We start from the raw sequence: 15166 nt of genomic DNA on the forward strand, positions 1-15166 counted from the left end.
TCAAAGTTCTCACTGATGGAAGGAGGTTTTGGCTCAAAATCTCACGATACATGGCCCCATTCATTCTGTCCTTAACACGGATCAGTCGTCCTGTCCTGTCCCCTTGGCGAAAAACAGCCCCATAGCATGATGTTTCCACCCCCATGCTTCACAGTAGGTATGGTGTTCTTGGGATGCAACTCAGTATTCTTCTTCCTCCGAACACGACGAGTTGAGTTTATACCAAAAAGTTCTACTTTGGTTTCATCTGACCACATGACATTCTCCCAATCCTCTGCTGTATCATCCATGTGCTCTCTGGCAAACTTCAGACGGGCCTGGACATGCACTGGCTTCAGCAGCGGAACACGTCTGGCACTGCGGGATTTGATTCCCTGCCGTTGTAGTGTGTTACTGATGGTGACCTTTGTTACTTTGGTCCCAGCTCTCTGCAGGTCATTCACCAGGTCCCCCCGTGTGGTTCTGGGATCTTTGCTCACCGTTCTCATGATCATTTTGACCCCACGGGATGAGATCTTGCGTGGAGCCCCAGATCGAGGGAGATTATCAGTGGTCTTGTATGTCTTCCATTTTCTGATGATTGCTCCCACAGTTGATTTTTTCACACCAAGCTGCTTGCCTATTGTAGATTCACTCTTCCCAGTCTGGTGCAGGTCTACAATACTTTTCCTGGTGTCCTTCGAAAGCTCTTTGGTCTTGGCCATGGCAGCGTTTGGAGTCTGACTGTTTGAGGCTGTGGACAGGTGTCTTTTATACAGATGATGAGTTCAAACAGGTGCCATTCATACAGGTAACGAGTGGGGGACAGAAAAGCTTCTTACAGAAGACGTTACAGGTCTGTGAGAGCCAGAGATTTTCCTTGTTTGAGGTGACCAAATACTTATTTTCCACCCTAATTTACAAATAAATTCTTTACAAATCCTACCATGTGAATTCATGGATTTTTTTTCACATTCTGTCTCTCACAGTTGAAGTGTACCTCTGGTGCAAATTACTGACCTCTGTCATCATTTTAAGTGGGGGAACTTGCACAATCGGTGGCTGACTAAATACTTTTTTGCCCCACTGTAAGTTAAAAGGTGCATATTTAAAAACATGTTGGCTACAGAAAGAGGCCAACAAGTTTCTAGAAACCAAAGGAGATTTTTGGTGCAGCACCCTCTTCGTGACCAATTTCACCTACTGACAGCCAGAAACCTACAAGCACTACTCACCAACCATTAGGGAATATACATTTCCCCTCACAACAGATGTAGGGGACATCTCTCCAGCAATGTGCACATGATGTCATGGGACAAACTTCTATAAGTCAGGTAAGTGACTTATAATTTATAACTCATAGTGAGTAGGTTTCATTCTAGACCATTATTGACATGCCTAAAGTCATTTAGGGTTAGGTAATTAAAATTTAAAGGTGGTGATCTAGTCAGCAGACTAAAAAAAATGTAACAACGGCATGCAATTTTACCAGACATACAATTTATATAAAAAGATATTCAAAAAGACCCTCCTGTAATGTATTTATTTACTTGACTGTATGTTTGAACACCTAAGTAAGCCTGTTGTTACTCTTTTCATTAATTTAAGCCAAAATTCTGCATCTATCTTTAAGCCAGAAGAGGCACTATGGTTTAAGAAACTTATGAAGTACTATAGTTTGTGTGTACGCTGGCCAGTGTGCATTTCTAATGGTACTGTATAATGCATGCTTGCCTGTCGTTGTGTGAGTGTATATATATTAAAAAAAGAAGACACACACACTTATACACACTGTGTGTGTATAAGTGTGTGTGTCTTCCTACATGTGTCCATGCGTCAGTGTGATTTATGGGTTGCAGTGTTGCAATTAAGGCAGGTCTGATTGTGGCATTGTTTTCTTTATTCTGCTGACATTGAAACACAAGAAGTCTTTGACCCAACTCTGTCTGCAGTTGTAAACAATAAAGCCTTATGGGATGCCGCCATAAGTGACCTGGCGTAGCCCTGAAAAACAAATGAATTGTTCATTAAGACAAAATGAATCATAGCATTTGTAGCAATGTGAAGCTGATCATTGCAAATCCCTGTGGTAATGGTCTTGTTGAGCTCCGCAAACAGACAGGGCTGTGGTTTTTATGCACCCCTTCTGCTGAAAAAACACTTCTACTCTGCTCTGGAATATATGTTTGGTGGGTTTTTTAAAATCCCTAATGATATTTTTGTTTTTACGTCTGTGTTTTTCAGCATCCTAGGGGAATGTGTATTCTGGGTCCCTGAAGTGATAATGATGGCTTGTTAGCTGGTTTCTTTGTTCTGCAGCACAATGCCATACTGACAGGCTAAGAAAATTGCTGTTGGAAACAGTTTTTGTGGAGGGTGTTCAGAAATTGAGGGAAAAAAAGTCACTGTTTGCTTAACAGGGATTGAAGAGTAGGGATTGAAGAGTAACGCAATTTCTATTCTCCGTATGTCCTGTACATGTGGCAGAATCGACAAATAAAGTTGACTTTGACTTTGACTTTGACTTTGAACAGGATTCTTGAGTGGAGGACCAGAGTGTAGTGGTTTACACATTCGCATAAAAAGCAAAAAATACCCAGTTTAACCCCCAGGAGGAGACACAAGCCTTTGGGGTTGCATCAGGAGGGACATCCAGTGTACAATTCTGGCAACTTAACACATGTGGAGCTATCTACTGTGGTGGCCCCTGGGGAATAAGGGAGCAGCCAGAGTAGCTGTGTTTCTGAGTGGAGGAGATTGTTGTTAAGGGGTCAAGTATTTATATGGCTTAATAGCTCCTGTGTTAGTTTCGTTGAAAGAAAATGATTTAAATTTTTGTTCATTTTAATCTAAACATCTTTAAATTTAAAAATTCATCTGCGATTATGAGTTGCATGTATCACTTTGACTGTAAACTGTTTGATAAACTGTCTGTACACAGTCTCTTCAATAACTTAGCCTTAAATGGGATGGCTGATGTGAACCCCTCAGTGACAAGAGCAGACAATATTAGTTTTAAAATGCTCTCTAGGCTCACAGTATCTCAGTGTGATGTGGAAGATGAATCATCTGGCAATGACTGATTCCTTCTGTAACAGACTGATGAGTCAGATGTGAACAGACACCTTATTACATTTGAAAGGATGAGCTAATTAAAGCCTCCTGAAGCTCTGGAGCTCTGCGTTCATACCCAGAGCTTCAGAGACAAGCTCAGGGACCAGCTCAAGTCTTTACTCTCTACCCTGGAAATTCAGTAGTGATAACTTGTGTGCCAGAGTCCAAATGAAACCTAAGTAGTTGAAACTTGCTTTGTCTGATTTCAAAACCCGGTTAGACTGCCTTCCAAAAGGCAACACATTCACCAGCAGTGTGGTGATGAGATATGTTGTCTCTAAAAGAGATCAAACTAGACTCCTGGGAAGGTAGAGTAATTGCAGCTGATGGGCAAGGAGAGCATTGTACTAATTTTGACAGTCACCGCTCTACCAATTTGCTTCAGTTTGTCCTGCAGCCACCATTTTTATGAAATGCTCAGTAAATCACCGTAGACACATGACTCCTAATAAGCAGAAGTAAACAGATGGATGGATGGAACGTTTAGACTGAGACATTTTACTGTTTCGTGAAAAATAAAAATCTTAGTTTGAATCTAATGGCATCAACACATCTAAAAAAAAAAAAAACAAGTTGTGATGTGAAGCACAGCAAGATTGGAACAAGGCTGTAACTAAGTTTTTTGGGTTTTCTTTGGTAATTTGGTAATTTATTTCAACATGTGAACAATATACAGATACATTTAGAAAAGAAAATAAGAGAGAAAAAATACTATACAAAATACATACAAAAAAACATTCTGATTAATTTACATGTTGAAAGGGAGTGGGAAGAAGTAAACACTTATTTAATCCCACCCCTTTGCCATAAATTATCAGTTAATATTTAGTCAGCTTCCTTACTGATATAATTTGTAACAAAAAATAGTGAACAGATTTCTGATATACTATATACTATAATTAGAGATGGACCAATCTGATATTACATATCGGCATCTGTCTGATACTGACATAAATTACTGGATCGGATATCGGAGAGAAATAAAAAATGTAATCCGATCCATTAAATATCAAAAGAGCACCTCACAAAACTTGTGACACGGCATAACTCGGCTCATACCCGTAGCACCTCGCAGCAGTATGCATCACGTGATAGAGCGGCTGTGTGTATTTGTAGCCTCGCTACCAAACCTGTGGCATTTCATCTCCGAGGAAGTTATCCCAGAGAGAAGTAAAGCAAATGTGTAAGTTCATCTCTGAATGTTTGTAAAACATTCCCATGTTAAGCTTAACAACCGATATATGGAGCGACTGCCTCTCTCCCTCCCTTCTCCTGCTGGTGCTTCAATCCTGAAACTGATTAATGATCAGCTGATCGGCTTTTCTGTCGCGAGTCCGTCTCTCTTCTTTGTTTTTGGCCCACTTTGCACCAGAAAGAGGAAACCAGCAGCTGAACAACAGCAGCACGTTTAAGCTTGATCAGCTGTTGTTAGAATTTATTTAATATTACTTTCTACACCAGGATCCTTTTCTATGTAGCTGACGGCTGGTAACTAGTGATGTGCGGATCGATCCTGAAATATAGATTCCTCCGATGCCAATCATTTATGTTCTAGAATCGATTCTCACATTAAAATATCGATATTTTAGTAATTTAGAGTAAATTTGTAGTTTATCATCAACAGGGACACAATGGAAAGAAACTATAACACTCGGATTGTCTACATTCAAAGGAACTACTTCCTCTTCCGCCTTTCATAGTCATGTCCGAAATACGGCTGTATAAATGTCTCGCAGCACCTTGGTGTGCGCACGCACAACAATGGCTGAGCGTAATTGTGCGGACGTATTTTACCTCCACAAACAGCTGAGACGTGGTTAGCGATACATGTGGCAAAAAAGTGCTCCAAGAGTGAGGTGTTGTGGTGTTCTGACAAACCATCCTACTTTGGCAAAACGTCCTACCCGTAGGATAATTTTACGGTGTCCCCTGACAAACAGTCCTACTTTGGCAAACCGTCCTACCAGTAGGATAATTTTAAGCTGCCATATGACAAACTGCCCTACTTTGGCAAAATGTCCTACGGTACGAAATTTATGCACATTTCTGCTGCCAAACAATAATTCCAGCACCAATTTAAGTAGGTATGACGGTTTGCCACTTAACTTTGCCCATCAGAGTATGTTTTTAGCTGATATTCATAAAGCCAGTTCGGTTTGACACTTCTTTTTACCCATTAAAGTGTGCTTGTAGGTCACGTTCACAAAGGTAGCATGTTTTGGCACACAATTCTTCCCGTCAGAATTATGCTTCTAGTTTATATTAACAAAGGTAGCATGGTTTGGCACGTAATTCTTCCTATCAGAGTATGCTTCTAGTTTATAATCACAACAGTAGCATGGTTTGGCACTTGTTTGTAGAAGCAGTCTGCATGCCAAGGTGCTTAAGTTATACAGCTGTCACTATTGAAGTGATTGGAACACCTGACTATATAAACTTTGACAATGAACTCACTCCATTATAGTTACAGTATATACAGTGGGGCAAAAAAGTATTTAGTCAGCCACCGATTGTGCAAGTTCCCCCACTTAAAATGATGACAGAGGTCAGTAATTTGCACCAGAGGTACACTTCAACTGTGAGAGACAGAATGTGAAAAAAAAATCCATGAATCCACATGGTAGGATTTGTAAAGAATTTATTCGTAAATCAGGGTGGAAAATAAGTATTTGGTCACCTCAAACAAGGAAAATCTCTGGCTCTCACAGACCTGTAACGTCTTCTGTAAGAAGCTTTTCTGTCCCCCACTCGTTACCTGTATGAATGGCACCTGTTTGAACTCATCATCTGTATAAAAGACACCTGTCCACAGCCTCAAACAGTCAGACTCCAAACTCCGCCATGGCCAAGACCAAAGAGCTTTCGAAGGACACCAGGAAAAGTATTGTAGACCTGCACCAGACTGGGAAGAGTGAATCTACAATAGGCAAGCAGCTTGGTGTGAAAAAATCAACTGTGGGAGCAATCATCAGAAAATGGAAGACATACAAGACCACTGATAATCTCCCTCGATCTGGGGCTCCACGCAAGATCTCATCCCGTGGGGTCAAAATGATCATGAGAACGGTGAGCAAAGATCCCAGAACCACACGGGGGGACCTGGTGAATGACCTGCAGAGAGCTGGGACCAAAGTAACAAAGGTCACCATCAGTAACACACTACAACGGCAGGGAATCAAATCCCGCAGTGCCAGACGTGTTCCGCTGCTGAAGCCAGTGCATGTCCAGGCCCGTCTGAAGTTTGCCAGAGAGCACATGGATGATACAGCAGAGGATTGGGAGAATGTCATGTGGTCAGATGAAACCAAAGTAGAACTTTTTGGTATAAACTCAACTCGTCGTGTTTGGAGGAAGAAGAATACTGAGTTGCATCCCAAGAACACCATACCTACTGTGAAGCATGGGGGTGGAAACATCATGCTATGGGGCTGTTTTTCGCCAAGGGGACAGGACGACTGATCCGTGTTAAGGACAGAATGAATGGGGCCATGTATCGTGAGATTTTGAGCCAAAACCTCCTTCCATCAGTGAGAACTTTGAAGATGAAACGAGGCTGGGTCTTCCAACATGACAATGATCCAAAACACACCACCCGGGCAACAAAGGAGTGGCTCCGTAAGAAGCATTTGAAAGTCCTGGAGTGGCCTAGCCAGTCTCCAGACCTCAACCCCATAGAAAATCTGTGGCGGGAGTTGAAAGTCCGTGTTGCTCGGCGACAGCCCCAAAACATCACTGCTCTCGAGAAGATCTGCATGGAGGAATGGGCCAAAATACCAGCTACTGTGTGTGCAAACCTGGTAAAGACCTATAGTAAACGTTTGACCTCTGTTATTGCCAACAAAGGTTATGTTACAAAGTTTTGAGTTGTATTTTTGTTATTGACCAAATACTTATTTTCCACCCTGATTTACGAATAAATTCTTTACAAATCCTACCATGTGGATTCATGGATTTTTTTTTTTCCACATTCTGTCTCTCACAGTTGAAGTGTACCTCTGGTGCAAATTACTGACCTCTGTCATCATTTTAGGTGGGGGAACTTGCACAATCGGTGGCTGACTAAATACTTTTTTGCCCCACTGTATTTACTGAATATATTTACAGATACATATATTTGACATTTATAGATCCAACAGAACACAGGGAGAAAGAACTGAAAAAGAAACGGTGTACAAATTATGCACATTTGTCGCACAGGTGTTTGACCAGGCTGCTCTCATATTGAGCACATCCAAAATGTGCCCATCTGGAACAAAACTCGCACTGCACCTGAAGAGGGAGAAGGGTAGGGGGTGTAAGTGTGTTAACCAACATTGTGAATTTGATGAGAAAATAATTACAACAGTGGCTTGCCCCCATGAACTTTTCCACATTTTGTCAGATTGCATTCACAAACATGAATCAATTTTATTGGAATTCCACGTGAAAGACCAATGTCTCTACCAGTCTCTAGCTGGTAGAGACATACCCTAAAAGACTGGCAGCTGTAATTGCAGATAAAGGTGGTTCTACAAAGTATTGACTCAGGGGGCTGAATAATTACGCACACCCCACTTTTCAGTTATTAATTTGTAAAAATTGTTTGGAATCATGTATGATTGTTGTTCCACTTCTCACGTGTACACCACTTTGTGTTGGTCTTTCACGTGGAATTACAATAAAATTGATTTGTATTTTTGGCTGTAAAGTGACAAAATGTGGAAAAGTTCAAGGGGGCCGAATACTATTGCAAGCCACTGTATATTGCATTTGTGGTTTATTTGTTTTACCATTTCAATCATACTGGACTCAGGATCGGCTTCCAGCATGGAACAAACCACACAGTAGTCATCAGCATTACCTAGAAACACACTGGCGTTCAACCTAACAGTTTTTAAACAAAACTGAAAGTGCTATTGCAATACAAAAGCACATGACTCAACTTACTTTCATGTTCTAGCAGTTCGCAAGCAATTTCAGTGCGCTGCAGCCCAATGGCTTCTGGAGTGGACAGTAACCTCTCCACTCAGAAGGTAGTGTTTGGCAAACTGTAAAATATGTTACAGTAATTGGAATTGATTAACTTAATTCTAGTTAAATACAATAAATACAATTAAATACAATTGCTTATTAAATACCTTCAACACTAAAACTCCACAACTGCTGGAGTCCATCTGCTTGTTGTGTGGCAGAGTCTCCATTTTCCAATCCACTCGGGACTCTTCCTTTCCTTTCATCCTCAGAAAATTCCTAATAAAAATAAAACAAGTTTTTAAAATGTAGCCAGCATTTTGCTCTAAATAAAAAGAAAAAAAAACCCACAAACCAAACAACCCAAAACAGAAAATTAATGAATGATGAATACCTCCAGTTACGCATAACTTTCCTTTCATAACAACCTTCATTTCCAAGAGGGTCTAACAGCAGTACAGATTGTGAGGAGATTTTGACAACCTAAAATAAAAATTGTATTTAGTAGAATATGTGTATTACACTCACTTAAGTAAACATAATCAATTGTAAGCATTTTCAAAATAAGAATATGCTGCTAAAAAGAACAGTAAAACAAAAAAGAGAAAAAACACATGAGGTGTGAACATGTACCACAAGGATCCAGTGTGCACCAGAGTTCAGTGAGCACAACCAAATGTCCTCAGCCGGAAACAACATCTGTGGAATATTTTTAAGTTTATAAAGGTTTAACATCTACATTACCTTGCTGACACATTTAAACTTCCCAGAAAACAGAGAGGTTGCAACAACGCAAGACAACTGATACACGGGTTTCTGAAAAATGCAAGATTTTGTTTTTTTAAAAGATTACAAAATTGTATAAAATACCTTTGTGAAATAACCGGCATACGTTCTTACTTGCCTTTTTGTTTCCTAATGAGGCAGTGCAGGTATGTATCAATGACCTGTTTGGATTAAAAGAAGATTATTTTTAAAGACCACCACTACGACCAAAAATGATTACTTCACTTACCTCATCAGAAAGCCACCCACTGTCCTCCAGTGTGCGAAAAGAAGAGTCATACAATTTGCATGGCCCAACCACTGCCTCCACACGCCCGGTGTCCTTTGCAGCCCAAAGCCACTTCACTAAAAAACAAAATATGATAAGTTTCTTTAGTAATAACAGTTGCCATTTGAAAATCACGGTCAATGGCCAATGGGCCACAAGCAGACAAGGGCCAAAGGGCCAACAAAATAAACATGCCAGAGGGGAGTAGCTTTATGTAAATCAGAAATTAGCCAAAATTGGACCAACAGGTCAAAATTAGTAAGAGGGGAGAAAAAAATAAAACATTCTATCCATTCGACTAGCCAAACTGGCAACAGTTGACCAACCGGTCAGAATGAGATTTTTAGCTATGCCACCTTTTTCTTGCACGCTGGGTTTCTGGGGGGTCACTGGTACAAGCTCTTCTGGTGCTTGGACTGATTTTACCTGAGCTATTTTTGGTGCAAACTGAATGACAGAGGATCTGTTATTTTGCAGCGCTTCATGATGACGCTGAGGACTGCAAGGCCACATCTCAGAAGATGTGCTACTCTCAACAGGTTCAGTTGGAGTTGAGACTTGGACAGGGTGGCTTCTTCTATAGGGTTTAATGTGGCCAATACTGTATAGACTTTTTAAAGTATTTCCCTCAGCGTTTTTCAGTCTAACACATTTTCCACTGAAGTCATCAATTGTGTAGGGACCTGAAAAATCCGGTTCAAGTCTTCCTCCTTTTCGCCCACGTTTCCTCATATTTAGAAGCAGAATTTGATCCCCTACATTGTACACAACATTTTTGTACTTTTTCAGGGCCCGCTTGGCATATGCAACCTTTTGCTTGTCTTGTGACTTCGCAATGTTTTCTTGTGCAGTTTCTTTAACTGCATGTTGTGCTTCACTTTCAGACTGTACATAGTCACTGTACCTTTTGTCGTCTGGCAGAATGATGTTGGAAATCTAAAATTTTGTAGATATTAGCAATTAAAACAAGATGATATCATATTCATAAAGACATTACTGGGTTTTTTTCTTAAATGGTTTCAATTCTTAGTTCTAACATAGAAAGAATTTGACAAATACTCACCGGCACTTGAGCAGGCACTTCTGATGGAAATACTGCTTCTCTTCCATACATCAGAAAAAAAGGTGTGTATATTGTTGTGGTGTGTACTTTTGACCGCAGTGAAAACAGGGTGGGATCTAGATACAGCTCCCAGTTATTCTGCTGGTCATTCACCAGTTTTCGGAGGGCTCTAAATGCAGGCATAGAAATATGTAAAGACAGTAAGTAAGACAGAAAGTTTAATTAGAAGTAAAGAAATTAATAAATTGTTAAGTAACAATTAAGTTTGAATAACATAAGTAATGTTATTAAAAACTGATAGATAAAAATTAGGCATACCTTTTTATGTTGTCATTGGTCTTTTCATCTAGACCATTGGTCTGTGGATGGTATGCTGTTGTGACACTTCTTTCAATTTGCAATAACTTGCAAAGATCAGAGTTGAGCTTCAACAGATAAGGACAAGGTTATACTGCTTATACAAGCACACAAGAAAAAATCTTTGACCCCAGTGAAGTAAAGTTAAAAAATGTAACTGAAAATTATTTAACAGTTACTTCATTCACAAACTTTCTGCCTTGGTCTGACAAAATCCTTTTGGGGCAGCCATGTCTATATATAATGGAGCACAAGTGCTGGGCTACCTCAGATGCAGATTTTGTTTTTAATGGGAAAGCTTCAACCCATTTTGAAAAGTAGTCAGTTGCAGTAAGTATATACTGGAAGCCGCTTGAAGTTTTAGGAAGAGGTCCAGTAAGATCTATACCAATAAGTTCCCACACTTCAGACACCTATCAAGGACAAATTAATAATTTGAATAACAATTTGTATAATGTACACATTGACATTGATGGTTAAAATTAGGTGGCAAACCCTCCTGCCTTTATGAATATGAGCTACAAGCATAGTTTGATGGGTAAACGGGGCATAATATTTACCTGAATACACTGCAATGGTTGCACAGCAGTCAGTGGTTTCCCAACTTCATGACACTGGTCACATTCCAGAATCTTTAAGGTAAAAATATTTATGGAGTTCACGTAAATGTTCAACATTCTCATTTGTAAAAAAAACAAAAACAAAACGAAAACACTTAATGACATATTCTCTAACAAACAAACAATTTAGCAACAATACTTTGTGTGCGTCTTCAAATTATCGGACATTTAGCGTTTTGTGTGTGCCAGTGTGTCCTCCAATTGGAGATGAATGAAACTCATGAAATATCTTCCTGGCATCATCCATGGTTTTTACTACTTTTCTGGTTCCAACAAAGAGTTCTCCATCTGCAGTAAAACAATATATATTTAGAAATTAATTTAACCACATATATGAGTTGTTAGTATTAACAATAAATTACTGACCCTTTTGTTTGAATTTTGAGGCATATCTTCTGAGGTTTTGCCTCTGAGCCTTGTCATATCCTGAAGGGTAGGAGCCCGCAGAAATGAACGCGTAAATCTCTTCCCACTTCTTCTCCATATCTACGATTGTAAGTAAACATTTTCTTATGAGCTTCAATATGTGCAGTTAACAATGCAAATATTTTAACTTATTAAATAACGACATTACCGAAACAGCCTTAAAACACCGAAGCTGCGGACTCAAAAGTGTTGTGCAAATACCACGTGTCCAGTAACTTGACAGCAGACTTCACCAAAGCTGCAAATTCGACAGTTTTGTGCAGAAAGCAGATAGCGACTTCACTTTCATATTGACAAGCAATCACAAAGGCTTAAAAAATCAAGTATCAACGTCAATAAAAAAGTACTAATACTTACTACTTACCTATTCTCCTGCAAATATGACAACGGAGTAGCGTGAAATCACAGCCAGACGCGCTTAGCTTCCCTTTTTGTGTTGTGCACATGCTCAGGAACAACGGGTAGGACGGTTTATGGGGTAGGAGAAATTCCCAGAACAGGTGTCATACTAGGGAGACATTCAAAGGGGTTGTTGGGGGGGGGGGGGGGGGGTAAATACATTTTACAGTGTTTATTTATCGGACAAAATACGTTAAATGTCACCGTTATTATTGGACGGCCCCGAAACAGCGGGAGTATCCAAATTCAGAGGCTACTTCCACCTGAGGACCCGGCCTTCGCGGTCTAAAGAAGTGAAGCTCTGCCGTCTGCTCCTTTCTATCTAAAATATGACCGGGCACTGACGTAAACTCTTCTGTTTAATCATTTTCTGTTTGACATTTATTCATCTGTATCAGAACCCCGAAGGAACCCTCCCGAGGGATTAATAAAGTTAAATTTAATTTAATCTAATCTAATAACTTTAATCTCAGCCAAACCGATTTACTCACGAACAAATAAAACACTGAAAAAGCCAAACAATAACATTTTTAAGTTATCAAAGGGACTTATATATCATGTTTAACCCGATAACCCGACATGGTTTTTCAATTTTGTTGTCCGGGTGGAAAATCGGGAGAAATTCGGGAGAATGGTGGCTCCGGGAGATTTTCGGGAGGGGCACTGAAATTCGGTATTCTCCCGAAAAAAATCGGAAGGGTTGGCATGTATGGTTGTGGCAACATCACTAACCTTGTCAAACACCTCAGAGTAAATCATATCACAGAATATGACGAGAATATTGAGGCGAAATGAAGAGGAGGAGAGGGACAGGTGCTGCTAGGGCGAGACAGACGTCTCTCAGGGAGTCCTTTAGTGCTGCAGGCAGGCAAGGTGTTCAAATAGCGCACAACTTCAGTTTTTTTATTTCTATATGATGGACTCTGCATTATTAACAGCAGTGGCGGTCCTAGCCTGTTTGGTGCCCTGGGCGAAGACTCCCTCTGCCCCCCCCCCCCACACACACACACACACACAGGATTGTGCATTAAATGGTAAATGGTCTGTAGTTGTATAGCGCTTTTCTAGTCCCTAAGGACCCCAAAGCGCTTTACACAACCTGTCATCCACCCATTCACACACACATTCACACACTGGTGATGTAGCCACAGCCACCCTGGGGCGCACTGAGAGAGGCGAGGCTGCCGGACACTGGCGCCACCGGGCCCTCTGACCACCACCAACGGGTGAAGTGTCTTGCCCAAGGACACGACGACCGAGACTGTCCGAGCCGGGGCTCAACCTCTCTCTATATACTATATGGTTTGTTTTTATTTTGTTTTATTTTGCGAGTTGGTTATTAGACGCTGCTCCAGCCAGCCAGAGAATCCCCCGCCGCCCCGGCCTCTCCTCCCTGTGCCGCAAGCAGCAGGCGCACCTCGCAAACGGAGGGCGCCCTTACTCCCAGCAAATGGGCAATAGAAAACCGATCGGTGCCTATGCCATTCCCAGTATGTGCTGGCATGATGTCACGCAGCATGAGTACGAGCAATTTTTTATTTTTTTTTTGCCGATGCCCGTGATGCCACCCCCCACCACGGTGCCACCCCGGGCAACCGGCCGTGTTGCCCGTATCTAAAACAGCTACTGATTAAGTGATAAGAACAAGTAATCTGATGTCCTGTAATCATTATAACGCTATAATTTGAGATACAATAAATAAAGTATCCGTATCTGATCAGTATTGTCGATACCACCCTGAATATTACTTGGTATCGGATCGGAAAGGAAATCAGTGGTATCGCACATCACTACTGGTAACTGTGCAGGGGCGGATCTAGCAAAGTTTAGCCAAGGGGGTCGATAGGGCATTAACAGGAAAAAGGGGGGCACAAAGACATGCTTTTCTTTCTTATTCTCATTTAAAATGTCTAGCTTTTAATAAATCATTATCTGAATCTTACACCCAAAGTTTTAATCTGATGTAAAATGTATAGAAGTCCATTACTGTATATAGTAACTGTTAAGTCTAATATACCCTAGTAAGCTATAGTACTTTTTCTGTTGGGAAGATACCATCTGTGCAGTCTGCAGTTCTGTTGAAGAAAGATGTTGAATCTATTTAATTATTCTTGAAAAATAATTTATTTCTGTGCATTTTTTTTTCCACACTGCATCAAATTAAAGTTGATTACGTCGATTAAGCATCATGAGGTGGAGGGTGGGGTATTTTTATTTTTTTGCTGGGAGTTTGCAACCCTATTAGTTAGGTTGCTTAATATTTCTGCTAAGTACTCTTTAAAATACCAGAATAGGGAGGATGGTGTAGGTTTAAGTTTATTAGATTGATCAGTGTTGCTGAACTATGAAATATTTTGGGTGCAGTGTATTTTTTTGCATATAGGTAAAAAAAAATAGCTTTAGTGTTTTGGGTTTTTTTTAGTGTATCACAGCTCAGGAAAAAAAAGCACCGAAATAAAGCACCGAAATGTGCGCTGCTTTTCGGTCTGGTTACTACCGTTTATGTCAGAACCGGTGCCATCATGGCACCGGACACCGGTACCCATCCCTACCTGGCAGTTCTTTATTTTTTGCTTTGAATAGAATTTGTGCTGTTTGGAATTTCACTAGATCGTCAATTTTCACTATTTCAGACTGCAAAAATAGTGAGTTTGTATGTTCCCTATAACCTGCATTGTGGATGATTCGAATTGCTTTTTTTGAAGAGTAAAAAGTGAATGTAATGTGGTTTTATAGTTATTGCCCCAGACCTCTGCACAATAGCTTAAGTATGGTGAAACCAGTGAACAGTATAGAATATGAAGTGATGTTCTGTCGAATACCTGTTTTGCCTTATTTAGTATTGCAATGCTACGTGATACTTTGGAATGAATATATCTTACGTGAGCTCTCCAGTTACGTTTTTCATCTATTATTACCCCCAGAAATTTATTTTCACTGACTCTTTCAGTGTCAACACCATTTATTTGAATCTTTGCATTTGTATTTAAACTACTATTTCCAAATAACATAAAAAATTCAGTATAACATGAGTTGTTATAAAAAGAGTTTCTCAGAAGTGAAGTTTGGTAGCTGTTTACCAACGTAACATCATCGAAAGATTCAGGCAGTTTGGAGAAATCTCTGTGTGCAAAGGACAACCCATATGGAAAAGATACATATAAATCTTATAAAGTTTGTATCTGTCTTGTGTGAAACTTGTAT

General features: G+C 40.2%; 1 long non-coding RNA gene across 6 annotated transcripts; it reads right to left on the reverse strand.

Annotated features, from left to right (window-relative positions):
• Positions 1 to 3581: 3581 nt before the first annotated feature.
• LOC145430043 (uncharacterized) lies at positions 3582 to 11997 on the reverse strand. Of its 6 annotated transcripts, XR_013910428.1 has the most exons (12): positions 11928 to 11997; positions 11712 to 11801; positions 11504 to 11623; positions 10479 to 11425; positions 10161 to 10329; positions 8788 to 9174; positions 8677 to 8742; positions 8438 to 8526; positions 8211 to 8322; positions 8020 to 8120; positions 7863 to 7933; positions 3582 to 7362 (listed from the first exon to the last, which is right to left on the reverse strand). It is a non-coding gene; the product is annotated as an uncharacterized LOC145430043 (long non-coding RNA). The 6 variants fall into 6 exon arrangements; XR_013910427.1 differs by having other exon boundaries at positions 8211 to 8526; positions 11928 to 11995; XR_013910426.1 differs by having other exon boundaries at positions 8211 to 9174; positions 10479 to 10930; positions 11078 to 11425; positions 11928 to 11995.
• Between the last annotated feature and the right edge of the window lie 3169 nt (positions 11998 to 15166).

This window comes from Astatotilapia calliptera, chromosome 7, assembly GCF_964374335.1.
Source record: "Astatotilapia calliptera chromosome 7, fAstCal68.1, whole genome shotgun sequence".
NCBI classification, from domain to species: Eukaryota; Metazoa; Chordata; class Actinopteri; order Cichliformes; family Cichlidae; genus Astatotilapia; species Astatotilapia calliptera.